The following is an 18,091-nucleotide window of genomic DNA, read 5'->3' as shown; positions in this document are numbered from 1 at the left end:
TTCCAGAGCTCTCTTGACCTGAGACTGGGGCAATGGTTCATGTTTCAGCAGGACAACGACCCTAAGCACACAGCCAAGATATCAAAGGAGTGGCTTCAGGAAAACTCTGTGAATATCCTTGAGTGGCCCAGCCAGGGACCAGACCTAAATGTGATTGAACATCTCTGGAGAGATCTGAAAATGGTTGTGCACTGACACTCCCCATCCAGCCTGTTGGAGCTTGAGAGGTTCTGCAAAGAGGAATGGACCAAACTGCCCAAAGATAGGTGCAACAAGCTTGTGGCATCATATTCAAGAAGACTTGAGGCTGTATGCACACATGATTTCTTAGCTTTTTTATTTTTGATAAATCCCCCCCCCCCCCCCCCCCAAAAAAAAACTTTTTTATGTTGTCATTATGGGCTTCTGTGAGTAGAATTTTGAGGGGAAAAATTATTTTACTCCATTTTGGAAGTAGGATGAACTGTATATATGAAATTTGGCTTTTTATAGAATCATTTCTGGGATTTCCGTTATTTCCTTCCAGATTATTATCAGAATTGTTTGCTTCTCAGTGTCTTAGCCTTAATGTGGAAACTTTCCTCATATTTTTAGAATTTTTTTAAAGTTTTTAAAAGGTTATTGCCTTTGGTTTGTGACTTTTTAAAGCATGTGTTGATGGCAGACACACTCACCTTTGCCTAACATACAAACCTAAAATCACAATTTGTTACTGTGGCAACAGTACTTGGCAACGTCACAGCTGACAACATGGACAAGTCTGGTTTACAACTTCTACAGATCAGGTGAGAAAGTCAGTAAAGCAATTTAACTTACCTGCTACCTAGTTTGCTTAATTAGTTAGTGTTGTTTTGTTGTTTTTATAGATCTCATTTGACAAACTGCTGTCTTAGCTCATTATTTTATTATTGTTCAAACACAAGTTAACATAAGAATTAGAAAATTTAACTTTATTAAAAAAGGTTTACCATGTTAGCATTATTTTAATGAAGGGTAATGTTATAAACAGCTATGACATACATTTTAAGTGTCACTTTCAGTGTTTACACTCCATGTAACTTATATGTAAGTGAGGACTTTCAGTCAAAAACAAGCTAACATGTTAACATCCATAGCTTAAATTGTTTGACGATGTTTTGTACTTTTAACCTTAGCTAGTAGCAGTTATATGTACTATAATATGTGTGGTATTACGCTTTCATGATATACATCATTCTTTCTACATCCCCCCCCATAAATATAGGGTCAAGATGTGACATTTTACCCTCATTTTCTGCAGTTTTGGAGTTTGTCTTTGTGTTTTACTCAGTTGTAGTTAATAGATTCCATCTCTACTCAGAATTTTAAAAACTAACTGTGAAGTGTTGGATAAAAATAAATTACAGTCTTTGTTATTAAATGAAGACTCTTTATGTCTGTTTTTAACAACATTCAGCATGGATGAACACATAATATCCAAACACCTTATTAACATCCAAATTTGCAAGCCGGCTACATTCTACAGTCGCTAGCTAGCACAGCTGCTAGTCAACAGTTAGGGTTGCCAACTCTCTGAAAAATAAATAAGGGACACCTCACCGCCAGGGCCGACCGGCCGACTGACCATTGCCTTCACCCTTCCCAGCGTCTGTGTGAAACGATTTTTAACCATTTGACTGTTGACTTGACCCTGAATTTAGGTAGATGCATACATGCATTTGTTCTGATATGAACACGTGGAAAACAAATTATTATTTAGCAATTTATTTTTAGTGCAAAATAAATTTTCACTCACAATTTCAATATGAGCATTCTGTCTTCTTTAAAAATAAATCTCTGTAGTGCTATTGCTTAACTTAAAATTGTATAAATTAACAAAAAAAAAAAAATAGAAAATTTGTATCATCCAAAACAATGTAACAGTGCAAAACAATGTAACAGTGCACATTTACACATTTAGTGTAATAAAAAGTGCAAAAAAATAAAGTCTGAAAAGTAAACAATACTGTTGTCGCGCACCTTTTCCACCCTGCCATTTTCCTTTTCTCATTCTCCCCTGTATTTTTGCATTTCTTTTTTTTTTTTTTAGGAGTAGTAACGACGTCACAGACATTGCTGTCCATAGGCATATCTGCAGTGCCAGTGTCGGTGTCTGTATCGATATCAGCCATGCTGCTTTGTTATTGTCGTCCAGCGACCGTCGTCGGCTCATGACGTCGGTATCTTCTTGCGAGCAGATGTTCCTCGACCAATGAGATAAGAGTGATTCTGTATTGTCAACTCGTGTCTGTCAGCTCATTGGTGAAAAGCAGGAGAGAGGCTGGGATCAAATTTACCGTAAGTTTCCATATAAAGCGCCAGTCAATTCCATTGACATTTTACAGACTTTTTGATTCTCACAGAAATATGGGACAAACTGCGTCCCGTTTCAGGTCAATACGGAACGCACACTTTTATTTCCAAATAAGGAACAATTCTGTTTTTCAAGGGACGGTTGGCAACCCTATCAACAGTTAGTACATGATGGGAGTGCATGTGCATTACAAAGTATTATTTTTCAAACTACAAGAAATTACAGCTAATATTGTTATAGCTTACAGGACTGTAGAGCAAAAGTCAGCAAAACTATGATGAGGTACTTTATCATGGGGTCAGAAGCTAGCATGGTGAGCTTTGTCTTTAGTCAGCCATGATAGCTAGCTAGCTAGCACATAGTAATCCTAATTTTTACATCAAGGGAGTGAAATTCTACTCTTCATTCACTATTTACTTACAGTTTACTGCAATCTGCAGTAAATTGAACAGTTTTTTTGGAAGTGTTTAGAATTCTGTAGGGTAGAAATATGTACAATTTGATTACTTTTTCTGAAGAGTCTGTCTTCTGTGATAACACCACTATAAACTAGGATGTGCACTGCTATGAAATGCTTCAGCTAATATCGGGGAGTCAATACTGCAGGATAAGTCTGTGAATTGTGGACGCTAATATTGTGCTTGTTTGTTTTATTTTTCCTTCCTGAATTTCCAGACTTTAGATTAATTAGCAAGATAAAGCTTCTGTTTTCAAACCTCGTCCAGCATCAGGAGCATGTTCCCTTCCCCTTCAAAGGATCCCATGAAAGGATCCTATGAAACCAGTACTGTGCTGGGATCCAAGGATCAGAGAAAGACTTTTTCCCCATTAGCCAGTTGTTCTTCTTGGCGTCAGGAAGGTTTACCTCCTTTGCCCAGTTTACCTACCTGCTGTAGCGCCACCTCTTAAAATGCTCCTCCACCCACGCTGCCATCAGTGGTGGGACTTCCACCTCTTAGATCTCAAACTGGACCTGTGATGGCCATCAGCAAACTTAAACGGAAAGATATATTTCAACCAAGAGCCTCAACATCAGGCGCTAACTTTCACAGCCAAGCTGCTGATGTGGTTAAGCAGGAAGAACCAACAACACAAAGGTACAGGGTACAATTACAGACACTCACATTTTCTGATCAAGTGCTTGTCTTATTGTTTATACACAGTTTAACTTACATAAAATATTATATGCTGTTTATTTCAGACATAAATACAACATATAATCAGTTGAATGTGACTATATTTTATATGGTGCACCCAGAAAGTATCACAGTGCTTCACTTTTTCTACATTTTGTTGTTACAGCCTTAATACAAAATGGACGAAATTCATTTTCTTCTTCAAAATTCTACACACAATACCCCGTAATGACAATGTGAATTTCTTTTGATTTTTGAAAAACAAAACTAAGAAATCACATGTACCTAAGTAGTCACATACTCAAAATTGGGCTCAGGTACCTCCTATTTCCACTGATCGTCCTTGAAATGTTTCTACAGCTTAACTGGAGTCCACCTGGGGTAAATTCAGTTCTTTGGACCTGATTTGGAAAGACACACACCTGTCTACATATAAGGTCCCACAGTTGACAGTGCATGTCAGAGCACAAACCAAGCATGAAGTCAAAGAAATTATCTGTACACCTCCGAGACAGGATTGTCTTGAGGCACAAATCTGGGGAAGGGTACAGAAACATTTGTCCCAGTGAGCACAGTGGCCTCCATCATCCTTAAATAGAACAAGTTTGAATCCACTAGGACTCTTCCTAGAGCTGGCCGCCCATCTAAACCAAGTAATTAGGGTAGAAGGACCTCAGTCTTAGGATCTTAGGTGACCAAGAACCCGATGGTCACTCTGTCAAAGCTCCAGAATTCCTCTATGGATAAAGGAGAACATTCCAGAAGGATAACCATCTCTGCATCAATCCATCAATCAGGCCTGAATGGTCCTTGGTCCTTGAGTGGCCCAGCCAGAGCCCAGACCTGAATCGAATTGAACATCTCTGGAGAGATCTGAAAATGGCTGTGCACTGATGCTCCCCATCCAACCTGATGGGGCTTGACAGATGCTGCAAAGAGGAATGGGCAAAACTGCCCAAAGATAGGTGCACCAAGCTTGTGGCATCATATTCAAGAGGCTGGAATTGCTGCCAAAGGTGCATCAACAAAGTATTGACCAAAGGATGTAAATACTTATGTATATGTGATTTCCTTATTTTTTATTTTTAATAAATTTGCAAAAAGTTCCAAAAAAAAAAACCCCAAACTTTTTTCATGTTGTCATGGGGTGCTGTGAGTAGAAGTGCTGTGAATACTTTCCAGAGGCGCTGTTAACTAATTAGCTAATTAATAAGGTATGCCTTTTAGAATGTGATACACATGTAGCCTTTCATGCTTTCCCGCACACAAATTCCAACATAAATAAATTTGTGTTTTTGTTTTGTATTTTATTTAAAATGTCACTTAAGTTATGAACCTCATTTTCAAATTAAAAAACAGAAACAGAAAAAACTAATCAACAAATAGTGATTTCTTGTAAATAATAAAAAGACAGCTGGAATAAATCAACAACTGTTATTATTATAATAATTATTATATGTTTGTCAAAGCCTGATTAAACACACCATTGTTGTAATTTGCAAAAGACTGCCTAAAAGAAATAAGCAATTACATATTTTTAAATGTTAATTCTTGCCACAGTTTGTGTTTAAATTTGTTTATAAATTTTAGATATTTAGCAGCTTTTCATTATCTTGCAACTTTTAGGCGCTGCATTGTAAATATTAGGCTGTCTATATTTTACCCTCAATTATCCATCCATCCATCCATCCATCCATTTTCTTCCGCTTTATCCGGAGTCGGGTCGCGGGGGCAGCAGCTCAAGCAAAGCCGCCCAGACCTCCTGATCCACACACACCTCCCCCAGCTCCTCCGGGGGAACCCCAAGGCGTTCCCAAGCCAGCCGAGAGATGTAATCCTTCCAGCGTGTCCTGGGTCTTCCCCGGGGCCTCCTCCCAATGGGACATGCCCGGAACACCTCTCCAGCGAGGCGTCCAGGGGGCATCTGGAAAAGATGCCCGAGCCACCTCAACTGACTCCTTTCGACGTGGAGGAGCAGCGGCTCGACTCCGAGCAACGTGGGCCCGCCCTCCTGTGGGTTAATCACCTGCAGAGGGGGCCATTGGGGTCGGGTGCAGAGAGGATTGGGTGGTGGTCGAGGGCGGGTGGCCCGGCAGCCCGGTCTATGCTCACAGCCCCTGGCTGTTGGGACGTGGAATGTCACCCTCAATTATAAGAAATCTAAATATTCCACAAAGTGTTACAGCGAAATAAACACGCTGACCAAAGATGTTTGTTGTGTTGGAAATCTGAAGATGAATAAACAACTAGCTGCTGAAAAATATTAATGATGGCACAACATGAATCTTAAATTTATTATTATAGATTTTTTTTTAAATTTGTGTTTCTGTGTGAAAATATGCCTTAACCTCCAAGAGGTCTTTTTTGAGAAGGTTCACTGGCTTGTTAACTATAAATCCACTTTGGAGATCTAAAATGTTGTCATTTGTGACAATATGCCCTCTATACTTCAGTTTTCATTAGTGCAAATTAATAAATCACGAGCCCTGTTTATTACACTGTATGTGCAAAATATTTTCCCCCCTGAGTTTAACAAGGCAAAAATCTGTCACTATATATATATATATATATATATATATATATATATATATATATATATATATATATATATATATATATATATATAATACACTGACTAGAGTCATTTCAAGAGCAAATAGATTTACTTGCCAGTGTTGACACTGCATGCTGTTTGAGTTATGTAACAGAAATTTGTTAATTGTTTACACTGAATTTATTTGTTTCAGTTGTACAGGTCAGGGAAAATCAATAAAAGCAACAAGGAAGAAGAAAAATATTCCATTCTGGAAAGACGGGAAAGTGACCAAACCAAAAGAAGCTCCTGTCAGTGGCACAGATGTGGTCCGAGGATTAGACTATTATTGCCTAAAAGAAGTGGCTGATGACTCTTAAAGGTGCAGGTTTATATTTTTTTGATAAATGTCCTTGTCATGATCCTTAACAAAATAGTAATTTTTTGTTTGTTTAAGAAGCCAAACAACCCTGTGCTTTATTCCCCTTTCGACCCTATGACCTGCAAGTGGTTGATTTCAGTGAGGGTGGCTCTGAGTACTACATCTTCTCCCGTAACTCGGTGCTGCATATGACTAAATCAGGTTGGGATGAAACTGTCAGCCTGGAAGAGTGGTACAGAGAGTACCTGTTGTGAACAGCTTTGCAAAACGTCCCTTTTTTCAGGAACTACCAAGTGCGGAAAGTTTTTAAGAGGTAAGCGCTCGAGCTGTATTTTTCTTACATTATGTTTTCTATCTGTTGCACTGCTTATTTGATTTACATGTTGTTTTTTTGGTTATTTGTGGCAGTTGGCGTGGATATGTGTGCAAGATTGCTTTTCAGCGTCGGTGTGAGGCTGTGCAGGATGTGCTGCTTACAGCCGAAGCTCAGTTCATGAGCGCAATTTCTGTGTTCGCCAGGTGAGTTTAGTCAAAAGTGCAGCTGTCTTAAATGGCCCTCTGAGTGCTTTATCTTGCTGATCTATTGTACACTGTCTCTAAAGACCGATTCAAGTGCCCACACATCATCAACACGCTGATGCAGATGCAGACAAGCTTTCTTCTCCTGTAAAATGCTAACCATGTGTTTATTGTTTGCAGTGTGCTTTTGTTTCAAAGCTTTTTTTCTTTTCAAAGATTTTTATGAATAATCAAGATGTGTTATAAGCTGTTTACATTTTTTAAAAGTGGTATGAAGCCTGCTCCCCCCTCCCCCAGTGAAAACTAGATCCCCACTGTTTGTCCACCTACTCCAACTGCAGGGAAGAAGAACAGCGTTAATTCAGTTTATTCAATTCAATTAATTTTTTTTATATAGCACCAAATTACAACAATGCGGCCTCAAGGCACTTCACATGAGTAACGTCTAACCTTACCAACCCTTTGAGCAAGTACAGTCATGACAGTTGTAAGGAAAAACTCCCTCTGCTTAAAATATGATATTGTATTTTCCGGGCTATATCTGTACGGCGTATATATGGCGTGTTAGTTACATATGTTCAAAAAGGTTTGATGAAGAAGAAGAAAAAAAAAAACACACAAGTTGGTTTATAAGTTACATTTATTTTTGCAACATGGTGCTACCACTTTATGCAACAAAAAGCTAAATTAATTCAATTGGTGCATTATAATTTTTATAATGCAGACAGCGATAGCAATCAGAAGCATATGGACTAATTCATCTTATTGTACAAGGCACAAAGGACTCAAAAGCAAACCGCTTCTTGCCACAGAACAAATGAAAATGTGAATTTGAAGCTAAACGTGCATGTTTAGCTCACTAAATGTAAATAACCCTTTTAAAATAATATATTTTCAAAGCATTATATTTGACCTTACCTTAGCCTAGTTGACCTGTGGTTGCAGCCGTTCCACAAAGTGCATACAAGTCAACTGCTGTGTTGTATGGGTCACAGGGTGGCTGGAGCCTGTCTCAGTGATCATTGTACAAAAGGTGAGGTACACAGTGGATAGGTCGCCAGTCCGTTACAAATGAAGGTTATACCCTCTTTTCATTCAAGTGTTCAGACTTTCAGTTTGAGAGTTTGATTTATTACTTTTGCTTGACCCAGGATTCATTCATTCTTAAGCCCCCGTCACACATAGCAAGAATTTTGGACGAACCATTCTGACACGGCAAAATTCCGACACGGCAAATATTGCCATAATCCGAAGCAGTCTGGAGGAAAAGAGGCGTGGTCAGCAGTGGTTCAAATTCATCCGGACTGCCTCGTGCATACCTGCAGGATGCAACCCAAACATATTTCAGACAACAGTCAGATGACACAGATTGCTGTCAGACAGCACTGGAGCTGTCACTCACCCACTCACGCAATCAAATTTCCACTTGTCCTCACATTCCTAGTGCTAAACTGACCTCTCATTGGTGTGTGTCTCACATGACAGAGTGTACGCGTGTATGTGCGTAGAACAGGTGATCCGAGTGATGAGTGTGTGTCCACTCACCTGCGCACATGTGTTCACAATGGCTGCTGTTGTACAGTTCGCTGAAAAATCCCTTTAGGTGTTTGATCAGTACATACTTGCATTGCTAGATTTTATTTGTCTGGCTGGACTCCGTAACCTCTGCTGAATTGTGCTGGCAGTGCACCAACTTCCCACATGTGAACAAAATTCAGATGCAGTCAGTGGACATTCTCTATTCTCTTTTATTAAACTCTTCTTCTGCATCTTAACACAACTATAGTTGGATTATCGTTGTGGGACAGCGCTTCACATGGGATTTATTTAAACCAGAGGTGGATTATGCATTTGTCATCTGATCGACGTTGCCAGCACGCAGCGCAGCTGGGTGAAAGGGACTTGACCAGCTGTCTGCTCTGCACTGTGGAATGCGAGGTACCAGGGGTGAGTTACATGTTTATTTATGCTGTCATGTGGTGGACAAACATTTCCACATCATACCTGCTACATATTTAGGAGGTGAACATGTAATAATATGTGCATTACAGCTGTGACATCTCATTCAGCTGCGTTGCGGCGCTGCACCGAGCCTCTGACGCGCTCACAGTGCCACATACATCTTATTACATAACTGAAATTTCCTTCAGCTTCCCTGACCGGGGTCCAGTGGAGGTGGACAAACGTGGCACAGCATGTCGGCAGGCTTTGCTGTGACCGATCGATTTCAGAGCTCAATCAACTGCAGTCATATCATTTCAGATTTTTTGATGCTGTCAGAATATGTAAATTGCAGTCAGATTGTCCTCGGACCTGCGTAGGATAGGTGTCCCATCTCGACGGCTTCCGGAGGGTTTTGAACATTTGCATCACACTTGGGGCCACCGGCCAATTTTGACCAACTGTGTCCACTTCCGTAGATGGCTGTCAGAACGTTTTGGAACTGAAATCCGACACTTTTCGGATGTGCGCCAATTCATAAGTGTGACGCCACTCTGCGTGATTCTGACTATGTATGACAGGGGTATTATTTTAAGGGGGTTGGTGTCCAGTACCTTCTTCATCAACATGTGGATCACACAGATCAGTATGTAAGAGCAGCTTGTCATGCATGTAGACAGTGCCATCTTATGGCTGTAGATTATAATGCAGTATATTTTTTGACTAACATGTTACTTAACGGGCCAAATGAATTAAAAAGTCCCACTGTTAGTCTTAAAAATACATTACAAACCAGAGTTATTTCCCCCCGGTAATCATGACTTTTGTTGGTGTTTTGGTCTGAGATGCTGGTATTTTAGCATTACAACTGGCTGTATGAGATCATTTGTAGAACCTTTAACTAATTCCTTAAACAACCATTCTAGGTGTCCCCAGCATTTGGCCAAAATTTTTGTTATATCTTTTGTAGAGTCTTGAAAACCAGAGTTCTGGTTTTGCACTTTTACAGGCAAAACCAGACTCTGCCGGGTCAACTGAAGAACAGTCCCCACTAGCCAAGCTAGGGGGAACACATTTCCATCAGGATTTGGCCTTGCAACACTTATCTATCTTACACCTAGCGCAAAACATTTGTTACATTGCTATCATGAGGCGGCAGGAACTGATTGCACTATAGACTATCTAAAGTTGAGTGCAAGGTTTTTATTTTATTTTGCTGCACAATATTCAGATACATTACACATAGTCAAGTTCCACATGTGCACACATTTAGCTTGTCCACACAGTGATGAGCATTAGCAGCCAGATTTGTCATCACTCATCAAACTAAAATAATGCTGAACTGTCAAAGAGTGCAACTTCTTCTTCTTTTAATGTGTTTTACAGAATAACTGAAGAACTGAAAGAGACACACTGGCTGCCCCACGATGAATCTATGACTTACACACAAGTCAAGACTTTCCTGTTGATAATGACAGTTTTTGCACTAAGATATTTATTTGGTAAATTAGAGTTTTTAGTAGACCTAAAGGACTTATGACCCCAATGCAGAGAACAAACAGAAAGGTGAGTCCAAAGTTCTTTAATCAAAGTACCATTATAGGCCATGGTCAAATACAGTTGATCCCCATATCAATAAGGACCTTCATAGTGGATTTGCCCACATAGCCTCTGTAGCCAAATTCCACTGGGCAGACCTTAAGAGGCCACATGTCAGGACTGGTGGTGGCTTGATGGGAGGAGACCAATGCAGACCCACAGGCATGGTTGGCTTAGATTGAAAAAAAGCTTTATCTGAAGACCAGGCATAGTGTTCGGTACACAGGTAGTCAAAGTTACAGGCAGAGGTAACAGACATGGTGCAGGCTGGGTCAAGGTCCAGAAACGAGCAAAGTTCATACAAACGGCGTTGAGCAGTAATACAGGCAAAACAGAGGCAGAGTCAAAAACAGGCTCAGTACAGGGCAACGTCTAGGCGGAGGTCAGAGTTCACAAGCAAGGTCAAAAACACCGAAACGCAAAGATGAGAACGAGAGGCGAGAAAGTGAACAGAGTCAACAATCAGGCAGTGAGCTGTGGAACTGTGAGGGTTTAAATAAGGAGCAAACTAATCAAGGTGATGTGAAGTGTGGAAGGTTCTGAAAAGAGGTGTGGCCTTGTGACACAAAGAAGAGGGAAGAAAGGCAAGAGAGTGCCAGAGGGCAAAACAAAGTGGTGAGAAAACAAAGCAAAAAAAGCAAGAGAAGTAAGTGACAGAAAACTAACTGAATAACATGATGTTTTCTAGACAAACAATAATGCGTGGGCAAAAGAAAAGGGGCAGAATGAAGAAATACTGTGACTGGTCAAAAGAGGGGAGAGAACAAGAGATCTAATAATAAACCAAACTAGGACAGCGCTGAAACGGGCTGAGACATAAAAGGGAATACAAACGATGATGATGAAACAAACTACTGGTATAACAGAAAATAAACAAACCTGGTACTATAGAATTATGTAACAAATAAAACAAGATAACTGAAGAACAGAAAATGCAATACATAACAAATGGAACATAATCTGAAGAGCAACACCAAAGATAAATAATAACACAAAACTGTGACAAAGCATAATTCAATAAATGTGATTAACAGAACGTAACTTAAAGGACCATGAGTGAACAAATACAATAACCAACTACAGAATGAATGATAACTCGAGAGTGAACCAGTGACGAAAGTGTAACACCAAGAAAAGGAATAAACAGAAAATCACAGAGGAAATAACGTAAAGAACTAAGACCTAATCTCCAAGCCAGGGCCAAGCATGACACCACATAAGTCAGAGTAGATGACCAAACTGGATGCACCAGCATTTTCCCTTGCCAGGGAGCAAGGACTTGTTGATGCTGTCAAAGCTAGTCAGTGTACCAATAGTGTTTGTGAGGGATTAATGAAAACAGATCCAGAATGCAGGCCAGTGGTCAAAAGTCAGATCAGTCAGTGTGGCAACAGTGGCCATGTAGTGTTAAGCACAGGTAGTTTCCAAAAATCAGGTGAACAGTTCAACTGACAGTTTAGGCAGCCAGTCAAAGTAATCCAAAGGAGGCCAACGAAAGAAACATAGTTAAACAGGAACAAACACTGGATGGCAAAGAGAAATCACTTGGAGAATATAACAGTGGTGGAAGTCGTGGTGGAACAAATGATGTACTGGCACTGGGGAACACAAGAGGGTTTAAACACACCAGGAGCAACAATTACTACAATAACAAAAAGGTGTGCTCTAAAAGGAAGTGAAGAAAATTAAAAGATACGAGGAAAGGCAATGTCACAATAAAACAGGAAGTGAAGTTGAAGACCGGGACCATCTCTCGCATATTCTACCTCAAGCTGTTGCTGCTGGTTGGAACACCGTATATGGAATAAGTGTCCTGATAATATTAAATCATTATTTTTAGTTTTTTGGTTCAAGGGGTTGGCGTTTATAGGCTTTTGCTTCTATCTACACCCTTTCGGGCACATGGGGACGTTGTTAAATTGTTCTCTTTATGAGTTTTCTTTGCTATTTTGAGTCTGTTTGTGCTGAATAAATTCATTCATTTATTATCTGTAAAAACGTCTTTGATGCCCTTTCACAACTGTAATATGAAACCAAACTAAATTACCAAACAATTATATATGTCAAGGATTCAACATCATCTGAGTCTGTCGCTGTACTACTATAATGTTGCCATTTAAATGAAAACTGAAGGATCCATATGGTCCAAAAGTAACCTTTCATTTTCTCTGCAGGTGACGCAGTCTGTGAAAACTTTGGTTGATGTGCAGAAGTGTTTAGAAGACATTCACTCCCTGAAATTATTTGCAAGAACTACAGAGCGATGAGTAAAGAGGAGGTGACTGGAAGAAAAGGTCTGCAGGCAACAATACACACGTTAATAGATTTCAGTGACACACTCATTTTGGTGCTTCATTCATGTGATCACAACTCCATTATCACTTCATACATCAATGTTTGCTCTCCCTGGTTCTGCTCGTAGGTGCTGGAGCTGTGGGATTGCTATGTTCTGCTCTTAAAAAAAAGCAGAGAATACTGTGTGCCAGTGCCTCCCTTCAGTGGCTAACGCACTAGACACAATATTTGCAGCTTCAGTCTGCAACTTGAAAAAAGTGGTCTCTGATGCCACATCTGGAGCCTTCCTCGATCCCACCCAGAATGCTGCAGAGATGACTGACTCCAGACTGAACACCATGTGCATGCATGTGTGCACTCTTAATGAAAAGCTGGAAAATATTAGTAGGAACATTGAAAATCTACAAGGTGAGATGACATAAATGCTGGAATTTGTTTAGTTCCATGTCTATATATACATATATACCCATATGGAAAAGACATACATAAATTTTATAAAGTTTGTATCTGTTCTGTCTGGAACTTGTAAGTAATACATGTGACAGTTAAACCAGATATAAGATCCTTAGTAAATTTGTACAATATGTGACTTATATAAATTGTGAACTTACAAGAACAATATATGGCAGTAATTCCACATACAGAATCCTTAGTAGATATGTATAATATCAAACTGAGACTTATAAGCACAACACATGTCAAATATAAAGTTTATTACTGGAACCGATGTAACTTCTTGTAAGTTTTTCTATTTCTTTTCCATATGGGTATATTTTGGTAAATTTCGTTATTCCGTATGGCCACACTAAGCACATATAAATTTTCAAATCTCTATGTGGTATGTTCCAACTGTTAAAAGCTTAGCTTTGCCCAGATAACATAAAATCACTCGGTAACTTGAGTGGCTTTAAAAGGCTCTACAAAAATCATTTAATTACTTGTTATGGTGTGCTGAATTAGATTGATTGATTTTGTTTTGTTTTGGGGTTTGTGCATGGTGCACTGCTGTTTGCATATTTGTGTTTTGAAATTTTAGTTCAGTGATTAATTTATATTTTGTATGAGTTATCATGGGCATATGTATATTTTTATATACATATGTATACATTTTTACTTTTTTGGTTGGGGGGGTTATAAGCTTTTGCTTCTCCCTACACTCTTTTGGGCACATGGGTGTGTTGAGTTTATTTTGTTATTTTGGGTCTGTGTGTGCCAAATAAATTCATTCATTCAAAAATGTGTTTTTCTCCAATTTTCAGTTTACATATGAAAATTTCTTCTGGAATTGCTCAGGCCATTGGGGGCTGTGGGCATGTTTACTGTTCATCTACTCTTTCCAGGTCTTTTCCTGATATCTGCCAAATGTTTTACATTAATATAAATTTTCCCCTTAAAAATAATTTTGTTAAAGTAAAGGAATTTGATTTACAACCTGATTTAGACCAAATGTGGCTCACACTTAGATGAGCTCTGACATTGCACTGGCAAGGTCAGCCAAAGGTCAGTCATTTGAGTGGGGTCAAATGTCAGATTGGCGTATAACTTTAGTGTCTTCTTGCCCATGGGTACTATTACCTAGTAAATAAAAAACCAACACCAGCAAAATGTGATGACCTTTTTGTTTTTTTGTCTTTATATGGCTTTAAAATATATTTTGTGATTGTAATTTGCCATGATTCTTCCATCAAACATTAGGAGGACCGGTGGATTTGACCTGTGTGACAGCAGCCGTTAGTGAGCTTGAGTCCCGCCAGCAGCTATGGAAGCTGAGAACTGTCTACACAAAACAGGTGCAAGAATGGAAACAGTTGCGTTTCACTGAGGTAACACACGTCTAATGAACTTTCTTACTTACTGACAAAATTCTTTGATAATACAGGTTTGTGTTTAAGGTACTGAGTATATTTTAAACAATAGCTGATATTTATATCTCCAACAAAAAGAACAAAGGTGAAGGAATCAGGTTACTCACTGATTACTTCTTTAATTTTGTTTTGCTGCAGACAAAATTTCTTGGTCATAGAAATTTAAATAAGTAATGTAATAGGAGATGTATTGTAGCTAAAAGGACTGCACACACATTTGTAGATGCTCTCATAGTTTTTCAAACAAAAATATTTATTATTTAAGTAAGAATTTTTGTGAAAAGATACAGCTCTGTAACCATTCCATATTGATAACTAGTGCTTTCTTATATATATATATCTCCCAGGAATCTTGATAAGTTGGCAAAATTATGTCTCCTGTCAAAAGCCTCTAATTTAGCAAAACATATATATTTTGCATCAATGTTCAGGCCACAAGCACAGAGGACTGGGTGATAATTTTGTTATTGTTGTTTTCTGATATGGATGTGTAAGGGCTAATCTTTTGTAATATGTTTGTCTCAGTTTGGGGTTTCACAGGCTCAACATAAAATTGAGGAGTGGAAGGTACAGGTTTTGTCTTTAATGAGGACCATTCCGACTCATGATGCAGTGCTGCAAGAAGCTTTAAAAGACCTAGAGAGCTTCAGCCATCAGGTTGCTGTCATAGCCAAACTGCAGAGCCCCACGGTCAAAGAGAAACACTGGTGAACTTTCTGTCGAGGTTAGAACCTCTGCTGTTTAACGCACGAATCATGTGATGTGTTATACATATCTGCAATGATTTAAACACGTTGCATCTGGCAGACATGGGCCTACCGTTTGCACCAGAGATGAAGGTGACTGTGTCTGAACTGATGAGTCGAGAACTTGATGTTCACCAGAAATTAATTCATAAGGTAAGAACAGCTTATATTATTTGTTCAAAAGAGTGAAAACAAAGCTCACAGCAAAAACAAGAAGGGGCATTCAGAGAGTGTAACAGCTGGTGTCGCAGACCGAATGGTCCCCCCTAAAAATCAGTCCGGCCTGTCTTCACTGCGCATGCGTCTTTTCTGCTTAAAACTGCCTCGTTTTTTGTTCAAACTGACTTTAGAATTATTTAAGAGGTTCTACCTTATCATCTGATGGTTAATAATCCCATTAATCCATTTGATCGTTTTGGGTGAAGAAACTCTTTCACAGACAAGCTGTTGAAATGACGCATGCGCACTGGAGGCAGAGTGGCCAATTTTTAGGGGTGACCATTCGGTCTGTGACACCGAACCTTACAGGTTTAACACTGATTTGTGCAAACCGGTTCTGTGTGGTTCAGTGATGCCACAATGTGGTTTCGTGTGGCCTTGACATGTGATCAGTTCTGTCCATTTTATCCTTTACTAGTCCTTCCACCATCCAGGGGTGGTGGCCAAGTGGTTAATGCACTTGGTTTCAGTGCGGAAGGCTCCTGGTTCAAATCCCACCCCTGCCACATTTCTCCATGTAATGTGGAGTTGCGTCAGGAAGGGCATCCGGCGTAAAATCTGTGCCAATTCAACATGCAGATCCACCTTGGATTTGCTGTGGCGACCCTGAGTGCAAACAAGGGAGCAGCCAAAGGGACTTACTTACTAGTCCTTCCACCATATTTAATCCATATTGTCTCCAAATATTTTAGGTTAAATTTCTGCCCTTGAGTTTGACCTTTCAAGGTCACTCAAAATTTTATGTGACCTACACTGGGTGATATCTGTCTTCATATTCATGTGAATAGTAACAACCGCGGATGTATCTTAAACTAATTCCTCTGAATTGACATTTTAAATTATCCCCAATATGCATTGAACAAAAATATAAATGCAACACTTTTGTTTTTGCTCCCATTTTTCATGAGCTGAACTTAAAGATCTAAAACATTTTCTATATACATAGAAGACCTATTTCTCTCAAATATTGTTCACAAATCTGTCTAAATCTGTTCGTGAGCACTTCTCCTTTGCCGAGATAATCCATCCTACCTCACAGGTGTGGCATGTCAAGATACTGATTAGACACCATGATTATTGCACAGCACATTGCCTTAGCCTTTATTTGTCATTGCTGTTCGTCTTTTTACTTATTGCCTCTTTCCTCTCAGATATGTAGAGATGCAAACACAGAGTGGGACATGGGACAGACTTTTTTGAAACTTCAACAACAGTGGGAAGGTCGACTCTTCCAGCTGGAGAAATTTACATTCCCTGTTTGGCATTGTTGTTTCCCACATCATGGAAATTTGCAGGATGAGGAGCCTGTTTCCCAAAGTGCCACGCCAGACTATTTTGATGTCAGATTTAGAATCAAAGGTGAGTTTGAGAAACTAAATACTATTGCTACTGCTACTACTATTCATAATAGTAGCCATTTGTTAAGTGTATTTCTTTATTTGTATGTGTGTTTATGTTTAAATAAGGTCTGGACTTGCATCTTGCTGAAGTTGAGAATGATTTGAGGACTGTGTCCAACATGTTGGTCTCCCCAGACGGTGCAGAATTCCGACCGTAGTTGGATCATTGGTTGCAGTTATTACAAGAACTTGGTACAGTGAATACAGAATATAAGTAGAAATGGAATGGCAATTTACTGACATTACAACAACAATTTTATACTTATGACCTTTTTTGTTTCCTGTTTAATATTCATAGAAAAGCTGCTTGATTTCTTTGAAAAATACCAGGAAAAATGGGCCTTTCTGAGCAAGATGTTGAATGATGCATCTTTTAATGGACACAAAAATGACCTAGTATATTACAAGTCAATTTTAATTTTGCAGTTAAAAAAAAAGTTGGTACTTTTCATTTCTTTAACATGGCACTCCAGCTTCTTGCTGAATTCACTTTTTAATTTCACAGCTGGAGCAGTTCCAACCAGCTGATGAGGATTTTAGAGAGATTGTGCTCTCCTTAACAAGTGACCCTCACATTCTGAGCATTGTCTATTCCAAGAAGACAAATGACAGATTCTATGGCAGTAGTCTTTGCCAGATATTAATCAGTGGTCTGCTGACAATGGAAGCTATTTTCTGCCAGATGGGGGAGTTGCTTGAAGGCCTCCTTGTACAGTTTCCAAGGCTCTAGTTCTTGAGTGACAGAGAAATAATACACCTACTCTCCTTGCATTCAGCACCTTCTGCACTGCTGCCTTTTCTCCACAAATTCTTTAAAGGAGTGCACAGTCTCAAAGCAAATTGGGCCATGTCATCTGCAGTACAAGATCTAAAACGTTATTCAGGCTCCTCTGAAGGCCACAGACACATGAAGGTGGTTGGGTTTTTTGGGAGCCTTCAGGAGCACATTACTTTTATTTCTCCTCTGGAACCAAATTTCAGTCCCATTCTTTCCCTTTCTCCCTCAGCCCCAACCAGTCCCAGCAGAAGACTGCCCCTTCCTGAGCCTGGTTCTGCTGGAGATTTCTTCCTGTTAAAAGGGAGTTTTTCCTTTCCACTGTCGCCAAGTGCAGTGCTTGTTCACA

At 39.4% G+C, this 18,091-nt stretch overlaps 2 pseudogenes; both read left to right on the top strand.

Annotated features, from left to right (window-relative positions):
• The window catches only part of LOC117525785, a 52,661-nt pseudogene that overhangs the window by 9,098 nt on the left and 25,472 nt on the right, over window positions 1–18,091 (top strand).
• Window positions 751–18,091, top strand: part of LOC117527102 — a 40,340-nt pseudogene continuing 22,999 nt past the window's right edge.

The sequence above is a fragment of the Thalassophryne amazonica genome, chromosome 15, assembly GCF_902500255.1.
Source record: "Thalassophryne amazonica chromosome 15, fThaAma1.1, whole genome shotgun sequence".
In the NCBI taxonomy this organism is placed as follows: domain Eukaryota; kingdom Metazoa; phylum Chordata; class Actinopteri; order Batrachoidiformes; family Batrachoididae; genus Thalassophryne; species Thalassophryne amazonica.
This window is presented reverse-complemented; position numbering and strand designations above follow the sequence as displayed.